Genomic DNA, 23,951 nt, shown 5'->3' on the forward strand with positions numbered 1-23,951 from the left:
TCTTGAGAGAAGCCTCTAGTGAAACCTATGGCCCCCGGGTCTATCTTTTATCATCTAAGATTTCAATCTACTTTTATTTGCATCTTTACTTTTCCAACCTATATCATAAAATACCAAAAATATATTTATCTTATCATATTATCTCTATCAGATCTCACTTTTGCAAGTGGTCGTGAAGGGATTGCCAACCCCTTTATCACGTTGGTTCTGAGTTCTTTGTTTGTTTGTGTAGGTGCGTGGGACTTTTGAGGAGCCTCCTACTATATTGATACCTTTGTTCTCAAAAACTGAGGGAAATACTTACGCTACTGTGCTGCATCACCCTTTCCTCTTCAAGGAAAACCAACGCAAGCTCAAGACGTAGCAAGAAGGATTTCTGGTGCCATTGCCGGGGAGTTCTTCACTCAAGTTAAGACATACCAAGTACCCATCACAAACTCATCTCCCTCGCATTTACATTATTTGCCATTTGCCTCTTGTTTTCCTCTCCCCCACTTCACCGTTGCCGTTTTATTCGCCTTCTCTTTCCCAATCTCCTCTCTTTTCCGCTTGCCTTCTTCTTCCTCTCTCTTTTGCTTGCCTTTTTCTGTTTGCTTGTGTGTTGGATTGCTTGTCACCATGGCGCAAGATAATACCAAATTGTGTGATTTCTCCAATACCAATAATAATGATTTCCTTAGTACTCCTATTGCTCCTCTTAATGATGTTGAGTCTTATGAAAGATCATTTCTCTGACCTTCCTAGTGAAGATGCCGCTACCCATCTAAACAACATTGTTGATTTGTGTGAGATGCAAAAGAAAAAAGATATGGATAATGATATTGTTAAATTTAAGTTATTTCCGTTTTCACTTAGAGATCATGCGAAAGTTTGGTTTTCGTCTTTGCCTAAAAATAGTATTGATTCTTGGAACAAGTGCAAATATGCTTTTATCTCTAAGTATTTTCCTCCTGCTAAGATCATCTCGCTTAGGAACGATATTATGAATTTTAAACAATTGATCATGAGCATGTTGCCCAATCTTGGGAAAGAATGAAATTGATGATTCGCAATTGCCCTACTCATGGTTTGAATTTATGGATGATTATACAAAACTTTTATGCCGGTTTGAATTTTGCTTCTAGAAATCTGTTAGATTCGGCCAGCGGAGGCACGTTCATGGAAATCACCTGAGGAAAAGCTACAAAACTTCTTGATAATATCATGGCTAATTATTCTCAATGGCACACCGAACGATCTACTAGTAAAAAAGTGCATGCTATAGAAGAAATTAATGTTTTGAGTGGAAAGATGGATGAGCTTATGAGATTGTTTGCTACTAAGAGTGCTTCTATTTATCCCAATGAGATGCCTTTATCTACCTTGATTTAGAATAATAATGAATCTATGGATGTAAACTTTGTTGGTAGGAATAGTTTTGGCAACAATGCTTATAGAGGAAACTTTAATCCTAGGCCGTTCCCTAGTAACTCCTCTAATAACTATGGAAATTCCTACAATAATTCTTATGGTCATTTTAATAAGACGCCCTCTGATTTTGAAAATAGTGTGAAAGAATTTATGGTCTCTCAAAATAATTTTAATGCCTTTCTTGAAGAAAAATTTCTTAAACTTGATGATTTTGCTAGGAATGTTGATAGACTTTCTCTTGAAATTGATTCTTTGAAACTTAGATCTACTCCTCCTAAGCATGATATCAATGAGTCTCTCAAAGCTATGAGAAGTTCCATTGACGAATGCAAAGAAAGAACCGCTAGACTGTGTGCTAAGATAGATTTCTTTGTTAAAGTGTGTTCTTCTAGTTCCCATGAAAATAATGATGAAGATCTTAAAGTTATTGATGTGTCCCCTATTAGAACTTTGTTTTGCAATATGAATCTTGATAATGATGGGACTGGAGATGTGTCAACTTTAGTTAAAAGGCGTCCCAATAATTTGGAGTTTTTAAATCTTGATGCTAAATTTGGTAAAAGTGGGATTGGAGAGGTCAAGACTTTAAATAGCATTGAACCCACTATCTTGGATTTCAAGGAATTTAATTATCATAATTGTTCTTTAGTAGATTGTATTTCCTTGTTGTAATCCGTGTTGAATTCTACGCATGCTTATAGTCAAAATAAAGCCTTTACCAAACATATTTTTGATGCCTTGATGCAATCTTTTGATGAAAAAATTAATTTGGAAGTTTCTATACCTAGAAAACTTAATGATGAGTGGGAACCTACTATAAATATTAAAATTTAAGATTATGAGTGTTTTGCTTTATGTGATTTGGGTGCTAGTGTTTCTACGATTCCGAAAACTTCACGTGATATTCTAGATTTCCATGATCTTGATGATTGCTCTTTAAATTTGCACCTTGCGGATTCCACCATTAAAAAGCCAATGGGACGAATCAATGGTGTCCTCATTTTTGCAAATAGAAATTTGGTGCCCGTTGATTTTATCATTCTTGATATAGATTGCAATCTTTCTTGCCGTATTATTCTTGGTAGACCTTTCCTTAGAACTATTGGCGCGATTATTGATATGAAGGAAGGGAATATTAGATTCCAATTCCCATTAAGGAAAGGCATGGAGCACTTTCCAAGAAAAAATATTAAATTACCTTATGAATCTATCATGCGAGCTACTTATGAATCAACTGCCAAAGATGGCACTAGTTAGATCTATCTTCGCTTTTATGCCTAGCTAGGGGCGTTAAACGATAGCACTAGTTGGGAGGCAACCCAATTTTATTTGTGTTCTTTTTTTTTGTTCCTGTTTAGTAATAAAATTTGCATCTACTTTCTGTTTAGATGTGTTTTCATGTTTTATTTAGTGTTTGTGCCAAGTAGAACCTATAGGATAACCTATGGTATGAGTTAATTTGATTCTGCTGAAAAACAGAAACTTTGCGCTCACGAGAAACAATTCAATAAATCACAGAAACGTGCTTTTGCGTTGATTCTTTTTTCTGTATATCAATAGACAAATTACCTAGGACTTCCTATTTTTTTAGGATTTTTGGAGTTCCAGAAGTAACCAAAAGTTACAGATTGCTACAGATTGTTCTGTTTTTGACAGATTCTGCCTTTCGTGTGTTGTTTGTTTATTTTGATGCATATATGGCTAGTATGTAAGGGTATGAACCATAGAGAACTTGGAATACAGTAGGTTTAACACCAATATAAATAAAGATTGCGTTCATTACAGTACCTTATGTGGTGGTTTTTCTTTCTTGCACTAGCGGAGCTTATGAGATTTCCTGTTGAGTTTTGTGTTGTGAAGTTTTCAAGTTTTGGGTAAAGATTTGATGGATTATGGAATAAGGAGTGAAATGAGCCTAAGCTTGGGGATGCCCATGGCACCCCAAGATATTCAAGAATATCCAAAAGCCTAAGCTTGGGGATGCCCCGGGAAGGCATCCCCTGTTTCGTCTTCGTTCATTGGTAACTTTACTTGGAGCTATATTTTTATTCGCCACATGATATGTGTTTTGCTTGGAGCGTCGTGTATGATATTATTATTTACTTTTTAGTTTACCACAATCATCCTTGATGTACACACCTTTTGGGAGAAGCCCACTTGATTGGAATTTATTAGAATACTCTATGTGCTTCACTTATATCTTTTGAGCTAGATAATTTTCGCTCTAGTGCTTCACTTATATCTTTTAGAGCACGGCGGTGGTTTAATTTGGAAGAAATTGTTGATCTCTCATGCTTCACTTATATTATTTTGAGAGTCTCTTAGAACAGCATGGTATTTTCTATGGTTATAAAATTGGTCCTAGAATGGTAGGCATCCAAGTTGGTTATAATAAAAACTATCATAGGAAGTGAATTGGATGCTATGATCAATTTGATACTTGATAATTGTTTTGAGATATGGAGGTAGTGATATTAGAGTCATGCTAGTTGGGTGATTATGAATTTAAGGAATGCTTGTGTTGAAGTTAGCAAGTCCCGTAGCATGCACGTATGGTTAAAGTTGTGTAACAAATTTGAAACATGAGGTGTTCTTAGATTGTGCATCCTTATGAGTGGCAGTCGGGAACGAGCGATGGTATTTTCCTACCAATCTATCCCTCTAGGAGCATGCATGTAGTGTTGGTTTTTGATGACTTGTAGATTTTTGCAATAAGTATATGAGTTCTTTTGACTAATGTTGAGTCCATGGATTATACGCACTTTTAACCTTCCATCATTGCTTGCCTCTTCGTATCGTGCATTGCCCTTTCTCACCTTGAGATTTGGTGCAAACTTCACCGGTGCATCCAAACCCCGTGATACAATACGCTCTATCACACATAAACCTCCTTATATCTTCCTCAAAACAGCCACCATACCAACCTAATTATGGCATTTCCATAGACATTCCGAGATATATTGCCATGCAACTTTCCACCGTTCCATTTTTCATCATGACATGCATTACTATTGTCATATTGCCTTGCATGATCATGTAGTCGACATCGTATTTGTGGAAAAGCCATCATGCATAAATTTTCATACATGTCACTCTTGATTCATTGCCCATCCCGGTACACTGCCGGAGGCATTCATATAAAGTCATATCTTGTTCTAGTTTTGAGTTGTAATTCATGAGTTGTAAATATATAGAAGTGTGATGATCATCATTATTAGAGCATTGTCCCTAAAAAAAGAAAGGCCAAAGAAAAAAAAGAACAAAGGCCAAAGAAAAAAAGAAAGGCAAAAAAAGGACAAAAGAAAAAGGAAAAAAAGAAAAAGGAAAAAAAGAAAAAAGAAAAAAAAGAAAAGAAATAGGGGCAATGTTACTATCTCTTTTCCACACTTGTGCTTCAAAGTAGCACCATGTTCTTCATATAGCGAGTCTCATATGTTGTCACTTTCATATACTAGTGGGAATTTTTCATTATAGAACTTGGCTTGAATATTCCTACGATGGGCTTCCTCAAATGCCCTAGGTCTTCGTGAGCAAGCAAGTTGGATGCACACCCACTAGTTTCTTTTGTTGAGCTTTCATACATTTATAGATCTAGTGCATCCGTTGCATGGCAATCCCTACTCCTCATGTTGACATCAATTGATGGGCATCTCCATATCCCGTTGATTATCCTCGTCAATGTGAGACTTTCTCATTTTTTGTCTTCTCCACACAATCCCCATCATTATTCTATTCCACCCATAGTGCTATATCCATGGCTCACGCTCATGTATTGCATGAAAGTTAAAAAAGTTTGAGATTATTTAAGTACGAAACAATTTCTTGGCTTGTCATCGGGGGTGTATAAGATGGGAGCATTTTTGTGTGACGAAAACGAAGCATAACCTAACTATATGATTTTGTAGGGATGAACTTTCTTTAGCCATGTTATTTTGAGAAGACATGATTTCTTTTATTAGTATGCTTAAAGTATTACTGTTTCTTATGTCAATATGAATATTTATTTTGAATCATTTGGATCTGAACATTCATGCCACAATAAAGAGAAATACATTGAGAATTATGCTAGGTAGCATTCCACATCAAAAATTTTGTTCTTATCATTTACCTACTCGAGGACGAGCAGGAATTAAGCTTGGGGATGCTTGATACGTCTCCAACGTATCTATAATTTTTTATTGTTCCATGCTATTATATTACCTGTTTTGGATGTTTATGGGCTTTACTTTACACTTTAATATCATTTTTGGGACTAACCTACTAACTGGAGGCCCAGCCCGTATTGCTGTTTTTTTGCCTATTTCAGTCTTTCGAAGAAAAGGAATATCAAACGGAGTCCAAACAGAATGAAACCTTCAGGAACGTGATTTGTGGAACAAACGTGATCCAGAGGACTTGGAGTGCAAGTCAAGAAGCTCCCGAGGCGGCCACAAGGGAGGAGGGCGCCCCCCCAGGGCGCGCCCCCTATCTCGTGCGCCCCTCGGGCATCCACCGACGTAGTTCTTCCTCCTATATATACCCATATACCCCGAAACCATCAAGGAAGCCACCGAAGAAATATTTCCGCCACTGTATCCTTCTGTATCCGCGAGATCCCATCTTGGAGCCATCGCCGGTGTTCTGCCGGAGGGGGAATCCACCATGGAGGGCCTCTACATCAACTCCAAGGCCTCTTTGATGAGTTGTGAGTAGCTTACCACAGACCTTCGGGTCCATAGTTATTAGCTAGATGGATTCTTCTCTCTTTTTGGATCTCAATACCATGTTCTTCCCCTCTCTTGTGGAGATCTATTCGATGTAATTCTTTTTGCAGTGTGTTTGTCGAGATCCGATGAATTGTGGGTTTATGATCAAGTTTATCTATGAGAAATATTTGAATCTCTTCTGAATTCTTTTATGTATGGTTGAGTTATCTTTGCAAGTCTCCTCGAATTATCGGTTTGGTTTGGCCTACTAGATTGATCTTTCTTGCCATGGGAGAAGTGCTTAGCTTTGGGTTCAATCTTGCGGTGTCCTTTCCCAGTGACAGCAGGGGCAGCAAGGCACGTGTTCTATTGTTGCCATCGAGGATAAAAAGATGGGGTTTATATCATATTGCATGAGTTTATCCCTCTACATCATGTCATCTTTCTTAAAGTGTTACTCTGTTCTTATGAACTTAATACTCTAGATGCATGCTGGATAGCAGTCGATGTGTGGAGTAATAGTAGTAGATGCAGGTAGGAGTCGGTCTACTTGTCACGGACGTGATGCCTATATACATGATCATGCCTAGATAATCTCATAATTATTCGCTTTTCTATCAATTGCTCGACAGTAATTTGTTCACCCACCGTAATACTTATGCTATCTTGAGAGAAGCCTCTAGTGAAACCTATGGCCCCCGGGTCTATCTTTTATCATCTAAGCTTTCAATCTACTTTTATTTGCATCTTTACTTTTCCAATCTATATCATAAAATACCAGAAATATATTTATCTTATCATATTATCTCTATCAGATCTCACTTTCGCAAAGTGGCCGTGAAGGGATTGAGAACCCCTTTATCGCGTTGGTTGCGAGTTCTTTGTTTGTTTGTGTAGGTGCGTGGGACTTTTGAGGAGCCTCCTACTGGAGTGATAACTTGGTTCTCAAAAACTGAAGGAAATACTTACGCTACCGTGCTGCATCACCCTTTCCTCTTGAAGGAAAACCAACACAAGCTCAAGACATAGCAACTGGTTCGGTTGCGGTGTGAGGCTGCCATCGCCGCAGGGCCTCGCTAGCAGTGGGAATAGTAGGGGGAGGTGAGGCCTCCGCGATAGCACAGCCGGCCATGGGAGGCAGGAGCATGCGGCACGACAGGCGCTACTTTGGGCGGCTGGAGCAACAAGACCAGAGGTTGAAGAAGCACTACGGCCGTTGGATGGACATCGTACGGTCACTGGAGCTAGAATTGTTCATATTGACTAAGTTGACAAAGCCCTCTGTCCCCGTCAACTTACTAGGCCCACAAGTAAGCCTCCCACCAAGGTGGGTCCCAGCTAGCAGGGGAGTATTTATTTTTTTGTGCGTAATAAGGAGGAACTTCCGGTGGGTCTGAGCTGACAGCAGGGGGAATGTTTTTTTTGCGAAATACAGAGGCCCTTCTGATGGGTCCCAGCTGTTAGGTGGAGGAATCATTATTTTGCGCATAATAAGGAGGCATTTCCTTGTGTGGGCCCCTATTGTCAGCCTCTTCCAATGGTTGTTGTTTGTTGACCATGTTAACCTGGCCGCGCCGAGAGCACAAACATGGTGGACGAGGGCGAGGCCCGGGAAGGGGACCACCCAGAGCCGGCGAAGCCACCGCAGTGGATGCCCACACTGAGGGGAGTACGAGCGATGAGTGGTCGGCTGCGGGGTGAGGCTGACGTCGCCGGAAAATAACAGGATGTGTGGGTGGTTAGAAGGATGGCCTCGTGACAGCACAGCCAGCCATGGGAGGAGGGAGCAGGCAGCCCCGCCGGCGTTGGTTTGAACGGCTGGAGTAGGAAGATCAGAGATCGAAGAAGCACGTCGGCTGTTGGATGGACATCCAAAACTCACTAGTGTGTGTTGACTAAGTTGACAAAGCCTTGCGTACGCGTCAAAAAAAATTTTAGGACAGCGTCATCGTCAACCTAGTAGGCCCAGAAGTCAGCCTCCAAATCTGTGGAAAATAGTACAGCCCATTAGCCATTACTTTCAATAATTTACAGCCCATTTGCTAATTCTTAAGGATATTTGAAGCCCATATTCTTTTTATTAGCATTACAGACCATATATTCTGGGCACTGCTAAAAAATTCAACGAAATTTTGCATATTTCGGTAGGGTCTCAACTCTTTTAATCATGATATTTCGAGTCATGTTAAAAATAATTTTTTAAAAATTATATCAAAATAAAATTCAAAAAAGAATTCTCCGCCAAAAAAACGAATGAAATTTAGAATTTTACTATCAAGATGCCCGTTCGTTGCACGAAACATGAAGATGCATTTGTATGAGTAGTTTATCTTCTGGGAAAATAAATTATATGGACGCACTTCCTTGCGTGCGAAGATGTAGCTGGTGGGTCCCAGTAGTCAGGGGGCAAATCATTTTTTTTGCCCGGACGCACTTCCTTGCATGGGAAGATGTGGCTGGTGGGTCCCAGCAGTCAGGGGGGAAACGTTTTTTTCGCGAAATACGGTGGCCCGGTGGGTCCCTACTGTGAGGTGGAGGAATCATTATTTTCCACGTAATAAGGAGGCACTTCCTTGCTGCAGCCGTGGACCCAGCTGTTAGCCTCTCCATGTATAGTACTCTTCCGATGGAAGTCGTTCCTTGACCACGTTGACCACGCCGCATTCCATTGCATGCATGCATCCATGGGCATGGTGCGTCCCCACTGTCAGCCTCTCACATACAGTCATCTTATGATGACTCTTGGTTGTTGACCATGTTGACCACACTGTGTCGAGCACACCCAGGCCGGTGGATGGCGGTGAGGCCCCAGACTGGAACGACCCGGAGATGGGGAAGACATGGCAGTGGAGTCAGAGATGGAGAGGAGTGGGAAACTTGACTGGTTCGGGTGCGCAGCAGCACAGCCGCGGTGCCGCCCACGGGAGACAGGAGAAAGAACAGAGGTTGAAGAAGGAGCACGGCTATTGGATTAACATCCAACGGTCCAGCTGGTAGAATCATTTGTTGATTAAGTTGACAAAATCCTTGCGTACACGCCCGTTTAGTAGGCCCACAAGTCAGCCACCAAATCTGACGGGTCCCAGCTGTCAATGGGAGGAATATTTTTTTTCGCATAACAAGGAGGCACTTACTTCCGTGCGAAGATACAGCCAGTGGGTCCCAGCTGTCGGGGGAGGAAACATTTCCTTAATGATTGAACCATAAGCTGCCGACGTGCCATTCCTCACATCATCTACTACCACCTTGCAATCTGAGGCCACATGGATGTTTTGGACGTATAGATCTGCTGATAGGGATAAAGCTTCCCTAATTGCCATTGCCTCAAGTGTTTCTGGATCACTTATATGTTTAACAACAATGGCCGATGCTCCGAGAAACATCCCTTGCTGATCCCTTCAAACTGCACCCACCGCTGCATGCCTCCTTCCTGCTGAAACCGCTGCATCTACATTTAGTTTTGCACATCGCTGGGTTGGGGGCAACCAGTTTGAATGTACAGTCCATTTGCTGGGCTCGATTAACAAATAATTTTGTGTCAATGCGGCCCATTTATATTTGCTAAGAAATCCCAGCCCATTTGCACTTCCTTGAAATACACTTATTAGCTGGGCTCGTTCTATATATAATGTTATGTTAGAAGGAGCAATTAATATCAAAAAATAAACTGGAGAGGTACATTATATATATATATATATATATATATATATATATATAATTAACAAATTAGCGAGTTATTTCTCAAAATAAAAATGAGCGCATTATTATTACATTGGTCCTTAAAATCTTCGCAAGCTTTTGTATGCAATCACCAGGATTTTCCTTGCCTATGAGTCAAAAACAACTAGGATTTTCCTTCCCAACTTTTGTTAAACATTTACTTTTATAAGTTAATAACACGTGGGATGTTTTTATAATGTATATATATGTCTCTATAAAATATATGATAATAGTAATAATATAAATACATATAATGTGGTTAGAAGGGAAAACATAAATTGGACACATCGTTATTATTCTTATATATAGATAAATAGAACAGATACATGCGTTTTATTAAAAAAAACATTGGGCTGTCGATCTTTAAGAAAAAGACCATAGGCCGGTATGGACCTCAAAAAATAAGTTGAAACAATTGTCTCTGTATGTCGTGGGCTACGCATGTTAAAATACAAAACCTAGGCCTAGCTGATACTTGTTCGCCCTATGAAAAAAAATGATACCAGCTAGATCCCCAAGCAAACTGGATTAAAGAGGGGGCCGGCGGCATGACTGAAGAAGCACATCAGGAGCGAATTTTTTTCTTTAGTGGATGGCTCTCTATGGCATTTTTTACTTGCCTCTGCACCGTAGAACTTGTATTTTTAGCCTCCCAGTCCGTGGTGGACCAGCAGCCCATTTGCTGGGCGGGCCAAGGTACAGAAACCAGCACTCGATTTTTCATCAAGCCCCCAAAACAACGCAGTACTATGTTTGTTTTGCGGCCGAAAAAATTACGACAGGGGTTGAGCGGGGGAGGGGGAAGACAAAGCAAAAAGATTAAAAAGAGATGATGCACCATTTCTACCCTAACAATGGAGGTGCAATTCTTCTCGGGGAGAAGGTGTGCCATTGACACCCACACGTCACATATTCCACAGTAGGCATACTAACAAGTTCACACACAAGTACAACAGAAAAGGTAAACATTTGTATCAAACTCAGGTTCGCAGGACACGTTCATATTCATAGCCAACATTCACAATCAACAACTCAAAAGATTCATATATACACAAGTTCAGCATGTCTATGCATCCAAATGATTGATAGATCATATGACAATATTCATAGATAATTCACAAAAAGATTCAGATATACACATGTTCAGTATGTTTATGCATCCAAATGATTGAGATCACAACCAATATGATCCATGGACAAACTTTAATTACCTAGGGTACAGACTGGTAAGTGGTGTTCAGTCGGAGGTACTTCTTGCTAAAAATTAATGCTTGTACGAGTAAACTTTCGAGTACATAAGAGGCAGCACAGACAATCTGAACTTTGCTTGTAGGTTTATCCTCAAATAGTGGCCTCGTGCCGAGGGAGGTTTGAGCAACTTGGCCACTACTTTCATCCAACTAGTTTACTGACTCATCTTTGTCCTGTAGCTTGCCAAAATTCTGCATTGCAGACAAGAAAGGAGGCGCTTGAGAAAATGAACCACCCAATTTTTTTGTGCAATTCAACTGAAATGGAGCATCCCTGGCGTGCAGACTGATTAAGTGCCAGATGAATATACGCGTCAACCAACTTGTCTGGAATCTTTAGACTCCATGCCATACAGTTCACGACCATATCTGCCGATAACCAAAAGGCACAAGTTGGGACCAAAGACTGGGCTGTGTTTTTTTCTGGGCTATGCGCCAAGCAATATTTTTGTTGTTGACTCTCCTAATACTTGGAGTTTGACAACTGGTTGACGCCGATTGATACTCAAATGAATATAGGCACTTGTTGTCAACATCGATGCTTGTCTGAGTGAACTTTGGAGTACATAGGAGCAACATAAGTATCTGTCCATCTGATCTTTTTGTGCAGTTTTACTGAAATCCCCCAATGCAATGATTTGCCTGCGAGTTCAGGCTCCAAGTTACTCCTTTATAAAATCGGCAAATAGTAGCACAATACCAAATTACCAATACATGACAAGCACAATAATTAGGATAAAGACTAGTACCAACCTATGTGAGGTAGCATATCATTTACTATTTCCTTTGACTAGAAGCCGAGATAAGCGAAGCGACTGACGGCAAAGGAAGAAACCAGGCCCAGATTAGTGACTGACAGGAAAGGACGGAAGTTGTCAAGGCAATGAAGCACCCAAAGGTTTTGTGCAGTTCCACCAAAATCGAGCATCCCTGTTGGCACATATATTGAGAGAGTGAGATTACTGTAATAGTGGGACTAGTTGATGAAACATACACTAACAAATAGAAGCACCCTCATTATCTTAATGGGTAAAGTTAGCAACATAGTAGTCTTGCTTAAAGAGAGGTATTAGTTTATTTAATCAGTGCCAATTAGCTCAACACTCATAGCATTTCCATGTATCATAGGTTGCAAAAATTTAACATGCAAAGATAAAGGAGTTTCTCATGACAGTAGCACAATACAAATAGATATGACAACAAACTAATATGGATGAAGGCCTTAGGTCCGTACCAACCTGAGGAAAAAAGCTTATTCATGTAGTCCCATAAGAGATGATAAAGCACTCACTAGAATCACTCAATAGTATATATTTTTGTGCACTTCAAATGTATGGTTGAAATCACTCTTGTTTACCAGTGCTGAGATTATATCAAAAGATTATCAAGAACTTCCAGCAGAGTTAAAGCACTGGCTGGGATACAGTTCATTGTATTGTCTTGTGTAGTTCCACTAAAATGTATGATTGGCACAGCATGATCCCTGTTTGCACAAGTAGGAACAAGGTGAAACCTTCATTAGCTTAGTGAGAAAGGATAGAAAGACATTAGCATATTACTCTAATAGTAGCATCAAATTCATGATGGACAATACGCAAAACATTGCCTCATTGAACCAATGGCAATAAATTGACATGCAAAACAATAGCACTATTATGTCATGACACTAATGATATTCCCTCCCTTCTCCACCACATGATTCACCTCCATAGACAAACATACACACATACATGATTCAACATAGGGTGCTACTAAATATTTGTTTAACTTCGACAGGAAAATTAGGCAGCAATAAATTAGTGGTACTTAAGTACTCCTAATTAATTAAGTGAGACAACATGTAAGGTAGTCATTGCCGGAGCCCTTGAATGGCCTCGACCGAGGCTCTGGCTTCAGCAAGATCACCTTGGCACTGTTTATTCTTCTTCTTCTTCCTCTTCATGCTTTGTTTCTCTTTCTCCTCACCAGTTGGTGAAACCAAGTACATGATTGGCCTTCTATTTCAGAATTGGTTTTGTCTGTGAGGGAGTACAAGTGTACTAGTAAAAAATAGCATTATTTTCTCATGGCAGTCGCAAAATAGAGATGAACACATGCATTAAATATCATTCTTACCAGAAGGAAGGTTATGGTGCCAATACAGATGTGATGAGGATTGGAACACAGATCTCCCTTTGTGCAGTTCCATCGAAATGAACCAACTGTTCCATTCTGACATTCTCGTTAAACAGCACAAAAGTCACTTCTTTTAACAAGTGTTTTGTGCAGTGCACCAAAAGGTCACAACAGCGACCAGGTGAAATGGATATCCTTGTTTGCACAAAAAGCTACAGAGGAAACAGTCATAGTCTCAAACAATTACAGGCAAAAACATTTGGCTAAACTTGTCATGACTTATAATAGTGCCATGGCTTCATTTTACCAGGGGCATTATTTTAAGAACAACTAAATATTCCGTATAAGGGCATGGGACAGTGGGTGCACCAGCAGTCCGGCACCATGTACCTAAAGAGGGGCATAAAGTGGTGATTCATAGTTTGTTGCCCCGAGAAACAAACATCCAAGAAACATATATGGGTTGGCCCATTTTTGTTCACTCTAGCCACCTACTCCTTAGTGTGGATAGCAAATCTATTCCTGGTCATACCATTGTGTACAACGTTACCCCTATATTTCCCTTTTCGACCAAGAGATTGGTTGGATGACCAGTCTGTACTACTTTCACCCCCTTTCCTTCCTATTTGTACCACGTCCGGTGTACATACTAAATTCCCCCACCCCCACTTTATTTCTTGTTTGAACCAACTACAAGATTTGACTCCATGAAGTAGCTTTACCTCTAACAATAGAAAAAAATAGGTGATGTTGGACCATCCAATCGAGAGGGGCTAAGAGGTAGAAACTGATGCACATGCAGCAATGTAGCGAGCTGGGTAGTAGAGCTAAGGCAGTTTCGAAGGGAGATATAACTAAAGGTCATCAGGATGTGGATAGGTGGGTGGCGGGAGGCCGGATCCGTCCACACTAGGGCAATGCTGAAGAGATCGGAGGACCTCCCGCGCCGGCGCTCGGCCAGAGATAACGGTGCGGCCGGTAGCGGGTCACTTCCCTTGCTGTCTATGACGACCTAAACGATGCCCCTCCTCCCCTTCACCTACGGAGGGGGATACGTCCGGATCTGTAACCAGCGGTGAGGATAGAAAGACAGTGTTTTTTGGAGGGAGAAAGACAGTGTTACCACCGCTATCTTGTTTACATCTGGAGAGGATGAGAGTGTGTGAATAGAACAACCCTAGCAAGCAAGCACGGAGGCTCCGGCCTATATATACGTAGTGGGGTAGTTTTCCTTTTTCACTCCATCAAAACAATCTTTAAAATTGTGTACATGCCAGGTCACCGTTTTTTAGTTGTTGATTGCTTTTTGAGATAGCTACACGCTTATTCCAAGTGGTGTTATGGTGTGCCAGGTCGCACTTTGTATCGTTCAAGTATGGTACAAGTCCCTCCATTAAATGAACAACCACCCCCTCGTAAAAATTGTGAACAAGCCCACGGCTAAAATTATAGGAAATGTGGGTTGCCCCAACATGCATTATTATTTATATTTTCTACTCCCTCCGTTCCTAAATATAAGTCTTTTTTATTAGCCACACCTAAGACAAGAATTTTTTTTATTAGCAGTGAACCCCACATGTCATAGACACAAAAAGTGTGGCAAGATTCCCTTAGGCAAGCCAAAGTGTGTCTAACAATTTGAGCAACTCAAGTTAGGCAAGTGTGGCAAGTGTGGGAAAAATAATGTGGCAACATAAGACAAACATAGTCACAATCCAAAAAGCCCTATAATTGTTTGTGTGACATGCATTAACATTTGGTTAGTTAAATTTATAGTCAAAATTTGGCAAGGTTTATCAAATCAACAGAAAGTCACGGCATGCATGCATGCGTTGTACTCCCTCCGTTTCCAAATATAAGTCTTTTTAGAGATTGCAACAAGTGACTACGTATGAAGCAAAATGAGTGAATCTACACCCTAAAATATGTCTACATACATCCGTATGTTTTAGTCCATTTGAATTGTCTAAAAAGACTTATATCGAGTGCAGTGCTTTGATGTGTTGCGTAATTAATGCATCGGTAAATGCAAATTATTAAAATATATCGAGTGTAGTGCTTTGATGTGTCGCGTCAACTCGTACAAGACTGAGAAGTTTGATTACTACAATGCCCTCTCCCTCACGGACTGAGCTCCCGTGCCTTAACTACACCTGCCATTGGCTGCCTGACAGGTGGGCAACCCACCTGTTGGGCCCGCCTGTCATAGACGCAGAGGCAAGAGCAGTGAGTCAATGAAGTTGTGTCCCTCCCTCGCACATGAGCGTGCTGGCTGGCAGGACTAGTAGAAACTTTCGCTACACGCTATCCCTCCCACACGAGGTGGACGGACATGCAACAGTGGATTCGATACTGTAGAAGTAGTAGTAACATCATTGTTCGTCTTCTCAAGAGGCGAAGAGCCAAGCGCAACCCGAACGTGGCAGTTGCAAACGCTCGCGTGGCAGTCTTTGTGTAGTGGTGGGGCATGGTGCTGTGCCTTGGAGCATGCATATAGCCAGGATCTTGCATGAGACAAAATTGCTATTTCAGACCACTATTGTAGTACTAGTACTTGCTAGTATAGCCCTGTAAACCCGAAAGGAGTATTTGCCTTTCTAGAGATTTCAACAAGTGACTAGACTACACCGCGTACAATACTCCCTCCCTTCCTGTTTATAGGGCTCAAATCTCAAATCTCATCAACCAAGTCATTTTGTGATTGGAGGAATGTATCTCGTACTTTACAATAATTAAACTCATGCATTAATTACGTAGTTCTCTCGTTTTCCTCTCTGCCTTGGTCGCGGTGCACAATATTGAGCACTCCTATATGACTAGCCGCTCTATCTACATGCGAGACATCAAAGCATCCGGGCCCGTGTGCCATCCACCAAATCACAGCGAGGTGCTACAGTCGAGACTCACCGGTCACCCCGGTGTGGCCGTCATGACCCGTCATATCACAAAACCCACACCTTTGCCAGCAGTGGTAAAGTGGCCTCGAAGTTGGGCTGGACGAAGCAACCATCATTTCACTGGAACGCTCGTTGAAGCCCTTTCTCCCCTTTCTTGAAGAAAACCTCACTCCAGGATACTCACTTCTGCCATTTTTCTTCTGTACCGACAAAGGAAAGGTGGGTGAATCACATTATATTGCTATATTTTTCATTCCAATAATCTTCTTTTTGCGAAGCACCGACCGATTCTCACAGCCTATTCTTTTCTTGTTTTCATTGCGATTATGGTTTCCTTTCGATTGCTTTTTGTTTGTCAGTTCATTGATGGATCCTGGAGCACTAGGCAAAGATTTCACTACAAAAAATACACTTCCATGATGATACGTGTTTGTCACAGTAGGCCGTGTTTTTTGTCATGCATGTACATCCATGACGATTTTATGACAGAATCAAGATAGTCATACCTGTGCCGTCCTAGAAGTGTTCCATGACATTACCAAAATTATCATCACGGAAGTGTCCACTTCCATGACGATAAATCATGCATCACAGAAGTTCTTTCGTCAAGGGTGACCGACACGTGGCGTTCACTGTAACGGAACGCCATTAAGCTACCGTGTCTGGTTTTGGATCCGATAACCCATTAATAGCACCAACCAATGGGGATTTTCCACGTGTAAAATCATCATTGGCCGGAGGAAACACGTGTCGGCTCACTATTGGGACAGATGTCATCCACTCATTGGACCAAAGGCGCCTATGATATGTCAACACGTGGCACGGCCCAATAGAAGCCCATTCCTGTGAAAAGGCCGGCCCGTTTGACTTGGTCAAAAGGTGGTGGTCCGGCCCATTTGACATGGTCAAAAGGTGGCGGGCTCGCCCACGGAAAGCCTGTTACTGGCATGTTCGCATATAGCCCATTTACAGCCCGCTAACTCACGACCCATTACTGCCTAACGGTATTAGGCCCAGTAGCGTCATCTGGGCCGTCCAATATGATTGCAGCCCGTTGTAACTTCCGGCCCATGTATGGCCCATGACTTCTTTCGGCCCATATGAGTCCCTTTGTAACTCTTGGCCCACTAACGGCCCGTGGTGAAACCGGCCCGCAATGCACAGTGCATCGCTTTATACCCATTAGCGGCCCATTATTCCATTTGGTCATTTCCAGCCCATGTTACCTTTCAGCCTTCTCAGGGCCCATTTATTCTTGGGATCATTGTCGGTGTCAAAACCGGTGGATCTCGGGTAGGGGGTCCCGAATTGTGCGTCTAAGGCTAATGGTAACAGGAGGCTGGGAAAATGTTGTTTACCCAGGTTTGGGCCCTCTCGATGGAGGTAATACCCTACTTCCTGCTTGATTGATCTTGATGATATGAGTATTACAAGAGTAGATCTACCAAGAGATCGTAGAGGCTAAACCCTAGAAGCTAGCCTATGATTATGATTATTCTCGTCCCATGGACTAAACCCTTTGGTTTATATAGACACAGGAGGGGGCTAGGGTTACACAGAGTCGGTTACAGAGAAGGAGAACTACATATCTGAATCGCCAAGCTTGCCTTCCATGCCAAGGAGAGTCCTATCCGGACATGGGACGAAGTCTTCAATCTTGTATCTTCATAGTCCAACAGTCCGGCCAAAGGATATAGTCCGGCTGTCCGAGTACCCCCTAATCCAGGACTCCCTTAGTAGCCCCCGAACAGGGATTCAATGACGATGAGTCCGGTGCGCAGATTGTCTTCGGCATTGCAAGGCGGGTTCTTCTCCAAATCCAGAGTACCTGTTGTAGCGAACAGTGTCCGGCTTCCCATCAATGTTGTACTCCTCAGCTTCTGTGCTTCAATAATGGCTATCTCCACGTGTCAAGTAAATATGAGAAGTCGGGGCATTTTTACATTTGCCACCCTGACCGTGTAAGCCAACTGTCTATTTGAATAGACGGGGATCCTCATAGCCAAATTACACCATCCTCCTCCCAGCAAGCATTCAACAGAGCATGCCTGGAAAAAACCACCCCAACATGGCCGGCCGCCGCAGCTACTCCTCTCTCACCCTTAGCTCTAAGCCAGGCGCTTGGGAAAAGTGTTCTGTCCCCCATAGCTGATTTGTAGAGTTGCAGACCCAGGGGTTTCTTCCACCTGCATACATGGTTCCCGTCCGAGCCGGACTAGCCACCTATAATGGAGGGGAGCAAGCAGAGAGCCTTCCTAACCCATATCAGGGGGAGCAGGTATGCCTTGTCCCATATTTATTGAGGGGACTCGGGTTTCCAATCCACCCATTCCTCCATGGGCTCCTGGAGTTCTATGGCCTCCAGCTGCATAATTTCACCACTGCCTCTGTACTGCACATCGTAGGTTATGTTGCCCTCTACGAGCTATTTCTAGGCTGTGAGCCTCATTTCGAGCTATGGAAGAGGTTATTCTGCCTCGTCCCTCGTAATCAACAGGGATCTATATATCAAGTGGGTGGAGCCGAAATATGGCGTGTCGCCCAGACCGGATACTAGGCATCCGAAGACTGACCTTTGGAGTGGTTTTATGTAGAGGACGTTCCCCTTCTGGATCCAATCCGGACGGGCCTTCCTGAGTTTACTAATGCTCCGCTGAGGAAACGCCAAAGTTGGCGCCCCCGGAGCCCCCCAGGAGGAAGATAATAGAGAAGTCCTCCACCTGATTGGCAGGATAAAAATACTGGCCCAATCAGGACGAACAATAATCGAAGTTATGTCAATATGCATAATGCGGGGGTGCAACCTCTTCAATATCGGGGGAAACCCATGTGGTACTTCAACGGAGAAGACGATGCCACCCGCTGCGGTCGTAAAGGTCCGGACTCCGCCACCGCTCTGGTGAGAATATTGTCTGATTTGTACAAAGGAGAAGAAGAGGAGTTCGTCTGCATTAAGCCATGGGATGGATTTTCCATGTACAACCCCCCAAGTTGGGTAAGCTGTCATCCTTTACTCAACTCTGTTCATTCTTGCATCCCTTGTCACAATTATTTACCTTGCTATTTCATAGCAGGAACTGAAAAAGGCCATGAAAGAGTTCAACAGCCCATCTCCGCAGCTAGAGGACCCTAACCGGGCTCTTGACCCCAGACTTGAAGAAGATCCGGACATATCTATGGAGCTTGTCGATGGGACATTTTACCAGGCAAGTTGTGACGGCACCTTAGTGGTAGTCATCGCCGATTATTCCAGACTGCTCCCTGTATCATACGTAAGTAAAGCCGAAATCCTATCTTCCGAGAAGGATTCCTTCTTTACGCCATACCTTATGCACATATATTGTACTTTTATAGAAACGGAAATCGGGACGCCGCGCCGAGCCCATGGGGGCTCATCAGCAAAGGGCACCCAGGCCAGGCAGGCTTAAGAGGAAGGCGGTTAGGATTGAGACGTCGTCGTAGAGGTATAATTTAAAACCTGCTCCGTCATTATCATCTTTGAAATGTAACAGCGTCCATTATGTCCTCGCAAAAAGAGTAGCCGCCGAACTATATCCGGAGACCCTACCGGCCACGCCTCCGCAAGCCGAATTCCAGAACCGGCCTCACGAGTAGAGGCTAATGTGGGGACAATGCCGAACTATCCTCCGACAAAGGATGCGGACAGAATCTCCACTACGAATTCCAAAGTGGAGAGTGCCATGAATCACTGGTGCAGACGGGCCATACTCCGGGATGGTATTTTTCTAAAGAGGCGTTCAATGCCTTCAATTAAGGGGACGCGTACATCCAAGCTGCTCAAGATGGACTTGCTAGAGCGACGGCCCAATATGTAAAGGATACACAGGTAAGAAAATTTGATAAGTATGTATATCAGTAGCCCCTGAGACTTGAAACAGTTGGCTCAACTGATTTAAGGATCATTGTATGCACAGGTTCTTGCGGATAAGAATTCCCATTTATCTCAAGAGCTAGAGGAATGCAGGGCCCAGCTGAGGGCCACACTTGCCAAAATAGAGGAATCCGAGAAGGCCTCATCTGGTAATACTTGTCACAATCAAAGAGAATGTAAGTACGTACACCAGTTAATATTCGGCATGCTTTTAGAAATCTAACAATAGATTCCGTAGACAACCCCGGAGAGAGTCCGGAGATCGTACGAGAGGATGAGCCATACGCTCGAAGACAGCTAAAGGCTGGTGAGCGTGTGCTCAATCAGGTTAGGCGGGAGAAAAACAATCTCCAAGATGCCAATATCCAGCTGGGCATCGAATTAGCAGATGTTCGAGCCCAGCTTGCTGACTCCGTGAAGGAGAATAGGAGGCTTCGACGTGGCATTTATGGTAAGTGCTTAAACGAACTGCAATATAGTTCGGTGAAGAAACACATTAACAGAGTTATGTCTGTAGGTATGCTGATAGGCCGTCCTGAAGAGGAGATGCCCGGATTCATAGCCGATCTGCCGCAAGATCTCTCACAACTGCATGAACGAGTTCGGCAGGTGATGCAGGGTATTGCCTAGGCCTTGTGGCCATCCGCTTCCCTGCCAGGAGGCATGGGGGAGCTTGTGGATATGCTCAAGGGAGCACGGCGGCGCTTCCGATTATGGAAGATATCGTCCTGCCAACAAGGTGCGAGGGAAGCCTGGGCCATGGTGAAGATGCGATACGCCAAGGCTGACCCGAACCATATGGCCGAGGTTGGATCGGTGGGGCTAGATGGGAAAGAGATCCCCGTAAGTCTGGTATATGACCAAGTAGAATTAGCCACAAAGTATTCCCAACGGGATCGTAGGCTAGACAGCCTGTTGGATGGTATAGAAGAAGAATTTAGCCAGTCCAAGTGACTATGTACTTCAATGGACGTATGTAGTCCCTAGCCGGATTGTAAATCATTTGTCTTGGCGGACCTTTTCACTTCAGCCTCCGGACCCGACAGTCCGAAGTGTATTCGAATACCCGCTCAGTTATGTGAAACCGGGGTATGTGTGGAAACCAGGCATAGGGGTCATAAGTGCTTGAACAGACAAGTACCCAACTAGTTATGTTACATTACATGGTTAGTAAGAAACATCTTCTAGAGAGAATAGTTCCGTTAAGGGTCCCTTTCCCTGGGTATGCATGCATTAATGTGCATGTCCGAACTACAAACAGAGATGCAGGATAAAAAACATCTGAGGGTTTATGTTGTAATAGATAAAAACATCTTTTGTTCACCGATCGAATATTCCCTTAAGAATGCAACTTTCGGCTTCACCTAGTCTGAGGTACAAATCCGGCTGACCCCGTAGTAACAATCACAGAGGTGCTCCCCTTATGCCCTAGCCGAATTAACGGGAACGTAGGGCATAAACACAAGAGCTAGGAAACCCAGCATGGCCAAAACTTAAATCATATCGATGCATATAATGGTGAAGAAAAGGCACATATGGAAAGGTGACACATATGTGGTGGGCATAAATCCATGAAAATGATTATATTAAGCTTCCGTATAGGAAGCCCCCAGGTATATTGAGCACGCATAGTGCGGCCAGAGCAATTGAAGCATCCGTAAAGCATTTAAGGCTTTGTGTGTAAAAAGAAGAGAGGAAAAGAAAGAAAAAAGGAGGACATAATTAAAAAGGCGAAGGAAGGGAGACGAACTCTGAGTTCGGCACTAGGCGTAGAATCTTCGGAGTCTGGCCGCGTTCCATGGGTTCGGCTCAAGTCTGTTATCCGATGCATTACGCAGATGGTACGCTCGTCCGGTGAGAACTTTATCAATCATGAAGGGGCCCTCCCACTTGGTCTTGAGCTTGTCCTTCTTCTCCGGTAGGCGTAGAACGAGTTCGCCAACATTATAAGTTTTGGCCCATACTTCTCTGCTCTGATACCTTCGAGCCTGCTGCTGATAGAATGCAGAATGTGCTTTTTCTACATTGCGTGCCTCTTCCAGGGCATCTAGATTGTCCTGCCGATCAAGCTCGGCTTCTCCCTCTTCATACATGCGCACCCGAGGTGAGTCATGAATAATATCACAGGGCAATACCGCCTCTGCGCCGTACACCATAAAGAACGGTGTGTATCCGGTAGTGCGATTTGGCGTGGTCCGCAGTTCCCATAGTACGGAGTCAAGCTCCTAGACCCAGTGCGTATCTGATTCCTTTAAGGAGCGCACTAGTCTTGATTTGGTGCCGCTCATTATAAGACCATTTGCACGTTCAACTTGACCATTTGTTTGGGGGTGACAGACAGAGGCGTAATTGAGCTTAATGCCCATATTGCCGCACCAAGTTTTCACCTCATCGGCTGTGAAATTTGAGCCATTGTCAGTGATGATGCTGTGGGGGACACCGTAATGATGCATAACCCCTGATATGAAGTTTATCACTGGTCCGGATTCGGCCGTTTTAACTGGTTTGGCTTCTATCAATTTGGTGAACTTGTCCACCAAGACCAATAAGTATTTTTTTCTTATGGCTTCCCCTTTAAGGGGTCCGACCATATCAAGCCCCTAGACCGCGAAGGGCCAAGTTATGGGGATTGTTTGGAGAGCTGTAGGGGGCATATGGCTCTGATTGGCAAAAAGTTGGCGACCGACGCAATGTTGGACAAGGTCCTGTGCATCTGCTCGGGCTGTCGGCCAGTAAAAACCTATACGGAAGGCCTTGCTTACAAGTTCTCGAGCTGTAGCGTGGTGGCCGCGAAGTCCGGCGTGGATTTCGGCCAAGAGTTGCCACCCTTCCTCTTCGGAGATGCATCTCTGGAGCACTCCGATGGTGCTTTTCTTATAAAGCTCTCCCTCGTGGACTTTGTAGGCTTTAGAGCGTCGCACAATGCAACGTGCTTCATTTTGGTCCTCAGAGAGTTCTTGCCTATTTAGGTAGGCTAAGAAGGGTTCTGTCCATGGGGAAATGACAGCCATAATCACGTTGGCAGAAGGTGTTATTTCGGTGGCAGGGCCTCCAATTATATCAGATGGTTCAGTATCTGGGGTTATATTCGGTTTCGGACTGGTATTGCCGGTCTCCCCTTCCCATACTATGGATGGCTCAAACAACCTTTCTAAGAAGATATTAGGTGGGACGGGGTCGCGCTTGGCGCCGATGCGGGATATCTGCCACTTGATTGTTTTCTCGAACCACATGATGGAATTCGAGCCCCTCGAACCGAGCTAACATTTTGAGGACAGCATTACGGTAAGCCGCCATTTTCGGATCCTTGGCATCAAAGTCTCCATTTATCTGAGATATTGCTAGGTTCGAATCCCCGCGCACTTCTAGGTGTTGGATGCCCATGGAGACTGCCATCCGAAGACCGTGCAACAGAGCCTCGTATTCGGCCGCATTGTTGGAGTCTGTGAATAGTATCCGCAGTACATAATGGACCGTGTCTCCAGCGGGGGATGTCAGCACCTGCTCCCAATCTGGCCAGCATTTTGGAGCCGTTGAAGTGCATGATCCAATTGGTGTACGCGTTGTACTCTTTAGGGAGTTCAGCCTCTGTCCATTCGGTGACAAAGTCAGCCAGTACTTGGCTCGCCATGGTTTGTATGTTATGTCGGATGGAAGGAGCTTGATAGCCCATTTAGCAATCCGGCCCGTGGCGTTGCGGTTATTTATTATGTCATTGAGTGGTACTTCGGAGGCCACCGTAATCGAACACTCTTGAAAGTACTGTCGTAGTTTCCGGGATGCCATGAAGACCGTGTATGCTATCTTTTGATAATGTGGGTACCGAGACTTGCATGGAGTGAGGACAGTGGATACATAGTATACCGGCTTTTGGAGCAGGAACTTGTTGTCGGTGTCAAAACCGGCGAACTCGTGTAGGGGGTCCCAAACTGTGCGTCTAAGGATAATGGTAACAGGAGACTGGGGACACGATGTTTACCCA

The sequence above is a fragment of the Triticum dicoccoides genome, chromosome 2B (assembly GCF_002162155.2).
Source record: "Triticum dicoccoides isolate Atlit2015 ecotype Zavitan chromosome 2B, WEW_v2.0, whole genome shotgun sequence".
Classification (NCBI taxonomy): Eukaryota; Viridiplantae; Streptophyta; class Magnoliopsida; order Poales; family Poaceae; genus Triticum; species Triticum dicoccoides.